Source organism: Larimichthys crocea, chromosome XI, assembly GCF_000972845.2.
Source record: "Larimichthys crocea isolate SSNF chromosome XI, L_crocea_2.0, whole genome shotgun sequence".
Lineage (NCBI taxonomy): Eukaryota > Metazoa > Chordata > Actinopteri > Sciaenidae > Larimichthys > Larimichthys crocea.
Genome location: NC_040021.1, coordinates 7,810,012 through 7,814,854, shown reverse-complemented (window position 1 = coordinate 7,814,854; position 4,843 = coordinate 7,810,012). Strand labels below are relative to the sequence as shown.

General features: G+C 40.9%; 1 long non-coding RNA gene across 1 annotated transcript; it reads right to left on the bottom strand.

Moving 5' to 3' along the window:
* Nucleotides 1–2,416: 2,416 nt before the first annotated feature.
* On the bottom strand, nt 2,417–4,434 carry LOC113746815 (uncharacterized). The gene is made up of 2 exons (XR_003463132.1): nt 4,279–4,434; nt 2,417–3,503 (listed from the first exon to the last, which is right to left on the bottom strand). It is a non-coding gene; the product is annotated as an uncharacterized LOC113746815 (long non-coding RNA).
* Between the last annotated feature and the right edge of the window lie 409 nt (nt 4,435–4,843).

Genomic DNA, 4,843 nt, shown 5'->3' with positions numbered 1-4,843 from the left:
TCAGCTTACTTTCTTGTTTGCTATTGGATATATGTTGTTGTTGTTCTGATGTTAACTATTGTCTCAGGTGAGTTATGGGAAACCCATAGTCCTTCCTGGATGTTAGTTGTGCAGCAGCAACTTTAGAAATAGTTTGCCAACCCACGACAACACACTAGTCACATTAACTTGCTGTGTATAATTTCTCCAGAATCACTTCAAGTGTCCAAGAAAATGTGAAAGTAATGGACGAATACAAACTTTCTGTAATATTAAAGCAAGGTTGTAAATAATTTTGTATCAAGGATTCAGTAAACAATATCGTTAGCTGAACCTCTATTAGTTCAAGTCTCAGTTTAGTGAAACGGCAGTGGCAGTGCTCACATGCAAATGCTGACTGTACTTCATCAGCAGTTGTGCAAATGTGTTGGCAATAAATGATCGTCACTTCGTTTCATTGTATGCTGATTACACATTTATCTACTTGCTTACCCTTGTTACAGATAGTTATTTCCTAGCTCCTATAGATTAGACAGGACATGCCTAGAGCACTCAGAGGTTACTATTGTAAATGACAGTTCAGGACAAGAGCAAACACACTGTATTTACTCATTCACACATTCACTTAAATGTAAATTCATTTAAGAAAATGTGCTGTGGAGGAGAAGGTCCGGTATGTTCAGTACACAAAGAAGCCTTTCCAACTTTTTTTAGACTATACTGATGTACACATGCAGCCACCTAAATGGCTGTCCGATGCAGGATTTGAACTGGGGCCAGCTGCAGCGAGGACTATAGCCTCCACACACAGGGCGGGCGCTTAACCCACTACGCTACCAACTGCCCCAGCCACCTACATTCTTAACCCCCTAGATGTTACATCTGCATTCATCCAGTGAGTTAGGTGATTTTCATGTATGGAATAATACTATCAAAAAGGATTTCCAGACCTCTCTCAGGACTGGCTGATGCTCCAGATACATTGGGTTGGCAGTGATGCAGAAAAGACGAGCTGCTTTTAGATTTTGTGCTCTATATACCTGGAGTAAATGTCATCATAACCTGAGGCACAATGGGAAAACTAAACCATCTATTCTGTGAATGGTTATCTCATAGAAAGTGAAATATACCCATTGGAATATCACTCTGAAATCACCAGGTAAAGAAAACCCTTAGTCATTTTTGCACACCCACGCCAATGCAGTCACCTCAGACCAAACAGGGGGAGGACAATAAATGGATGCTAAAAGGGAGGGGTGGTGGAGGGGGGATGGCGTGTTGTAGGGAGAGGTTAATAGTGCAGAGAGGATTGAGGAACAATAGGATGGGCAAATGTGTCATGAGGCTGGCTTTACTGGTGCTGAGCCATTTCCGAGGCGCACTCCTACTCACTATGCCATCACACTGTTCACCCAAAACACACATGCAGTATATTATTTCTGATGTGTTTAGTTGGTGTGGATCAGTTTTAACATTTTTAAAATAAGCACAAAGTAATGTTTGACCACAAAAAAAGCAGAGAAATGCACCGTGAAGGTATAAATTGGAAAAGATTTGGTTCAAAATTCATTCTTCTGTGTCATTCTCCATTTAAAAATCAGTGTTTTTATTACATATTGAACTTTAATACTGGCTACATGAAACTGTTTTCTAATGGTGCATATTCAGTTTTAAGGTAAACTCATCTCCCATCATGTATATCTCTAATAGATAACTTCATTTGAGCTCCGATCCAAATTAAATTAATATTGCTGGGTGTTTATTCAGATTTTTTTTCTATTCTCTGCAGCTGTTGAAGAATTAAACTCTTGGACAAAGACAACACTAGAGAGTATGGAGTAGCAGCCAAAGGCCAACCTTGTTTGAACTGCTTGAATCTGACGATGTGTTCCCTCAGGGACTCTTACAATCATATTTATTCTTCCAGTAATTGAAAGATGTAAATACTGATATTCAAACAGGTTTCTGCACGTGCGTAGCTTTTACAGGGCTTCTATCCTCCTTGAGTCAAAGAATCCTAATGATCTACATGTTGTACACGGGCTTGTTTAGACTTTGTACATCACTAGAATACCACAGAGGCTGGTACTGTTTCATATCCAGTCATTGCTGCTCTGGTACTAATCCAGAGGAGATCAGTTGGGGGCACAGGGGAATGCTGAATCTCTGAATCTCTGGCCTGTAGCTCAGCAGCTGCCTGTCTAGACCGCCTGGCTGCTCGCTAATGATGAATACAACATCAGCACACCCTTTCAATTCAGCTCAGGAGAAGATTTTATGCAAAGAGATCTATGCAAATTTGGAGGACAGCGAAACAAGATTAGGAAAGATTAAAAAGCTTTAGTTAAATATTGGTTTAAGCACTGGTACCACAGGAAACATAAACATATTAACCAAAAGTTAGACAGAACCGGAATTAAAGAAACCATTACAGTTGTCACTTTTCAGAATTTATTGTACATTGTCATTTCTTTCAGTATCTTATACCCAAACTAATAAACAGTACATTTCCATTTATACAAAATATAAACTGTAAGGGGGAAATATAAATCTAACATCAACCCTTCCCATATGGTTGTACATACAGTCACTTCCAAGGTGTTACCCATGGATGAAGGGGGGAAAGGTGTCAATCAAACCCTCTTAGTAAAAGACCACAACTCTTTAAAAATCACAAGGCAAAACTGACACAAGTCCTGCGGCAACTTATTTGCTACATACATCTTCTTTTTTTTTTTTTTACATTTCTAATAAAACAACTGAATGGCCAAATAATTTTAAAAAAACCCAACTAAAAATGTCATCTTGTTTGTGTGTGAGTGTGTGTGTGTGTGTGTTTAAATCTCCTACTTTATGAGCCAAAATTCACTTAACAGACAAAAATCATTTGATATTGATTGCCAGGTGGATCTGAAGCCACAAAAAGAACCTCTGTACACTCAAGTGGTCCGCATTTCAATCAAGACATGTGACATGACAACCGCAGCCCTGAACGTCTCCAAAATGTGATGACGTGACCATGGAAACGCAAGCCAAAAGGGAAGCTGGACGCACCACCATTCCTTTTGATTCCATGCAAGGGGCTGGGGGGTCTTGTTGATGATCTCCAGCGGAAGGTTAGAACCCCCTTTATTGAAAGAAATGTCTTGGATTACATATTTTTATCATTACTAGGAGGACAAAGAAGGTTGCGGAGTCCATCCATGTTAGTCTTGTGGTCTGTGCAGTGAAGGGTAGAGGAGGCTGGACTGGGTGGGGATAATTGGATGGGAGGTGAGGAGTGAGGAGTGTTGAGGCAGAGAAAAGGTGGGGGGGGGGTCCGGGCTTCAACAGTAATGCTGCAGGAAAGAGACTGCCATGATGACGGGAATCAGAAAGGAGAGGGTGCCTGCATGCAGCGAGACGCCTGCTCCGGTAGAGGTGGTGGTGTTGGCCGGACTGCTGTAGGTGTCTGTGGCCATGGTGGTGGCGTTGGAGGTTGCGTTTTCTCCCCCTGAGGGGGCTGTGGTCTTCTGGGAGACCACCTTTTGGAGGATAAAGAAGAGGAGGAGGGTGGAGGGATGAAGAGGGTTGGTAAATTAGTCTGTAACAAAGCTTCTGCTTGTTTTTTTGTCAGTGATAAAGGAAATAAATGATAACTAGCAGATCATTTAAATATAAGTTAGTCAGCTGGATAAAAACTAATACTAGATTGCACAAAAACACTGGAAAACTATTCAAATTATGATTACCACGCTGTTATTTCTGACCACACATCCAGCCACTGATGTATACTTTCTAACAAACATAGGATGACTGGTTGGTCAGCAAAACAAAAAAAGACAAAGTTGCGCCTGCGTGTCAGGTTTCGTTTGGCAAAGTGCACCGAAAAGAAACTTTAGATTCTCTCCCCCACCTTTGCACAGGTACACAATACACTGTACCTGAATCATTAATTCTGCTTGTAGTGTAAACTACTCAAGAGGTATACATAGATGTGAAAAAACACATATTATGACTGGGGATGAAGTTTAATTAAAGACACATGCCAATTTCTAAATCGACGGACTATAATTTGGGATCATGTTAATTTCCCTAGAGAGCTTCCAGTCTAGCCTGCTGTAATCCAGACCACCACATTATACTCGTGTAAACCCCCCGACTGGAAACATCATTAAAGTCAAACAACCCATCACCACACAGGTGATTTAAATAAATGTAATCCTCTCTCCGCTCCACGCTGAATTCCAACCACTACCTAATCAATAAAATCAATTTAACAGTTATGAATATTGTCTTTAAAATAATGAATCAGCTTACCTGTGTTGATAAACATATGGCGAACACAAGAACTCCCAGATGAACGATCGTCATTTTAGACATTTTTTATTTTTATTTATTTATTTTTTTGCAGTAATTTGGCCAGATGGAGGAGGAGGGTGCCCACAGACTCTGCTTCTTCTCTCTTATGTGAAGGCTGCATCAGACGGGAGGTTTTTATACCTCCTCGTCGGTGACGTAGCACGGTCCTGACAGAGTCCCGGACATGGTGGAAAAATCAGTTTTTAGTTTTTACAGAAATGTGATATAATTGTGGAAGCTGGTGTTGACCACAGGGACTTCAATTACGGAAACCGTCACACTTTTAGGATAAGTGTGCACATGAGTAAAGTATATTTGGAGCGACAGGTGCAGACGCATGCTCCATCCACTTCATTACATGATGTTTAAACGACTTTTGCTTGCACGGCATCACTCCTTGCTGAGAAGAGTCACCAACATAGTGACCCAGAAATGCCAAAACTGGTTTCCATCTATATACACCTGCACACCTGTTCCCACCGTTATGTTGCCATGGTGATAATGATTCGTAGGCTGCCTTGGT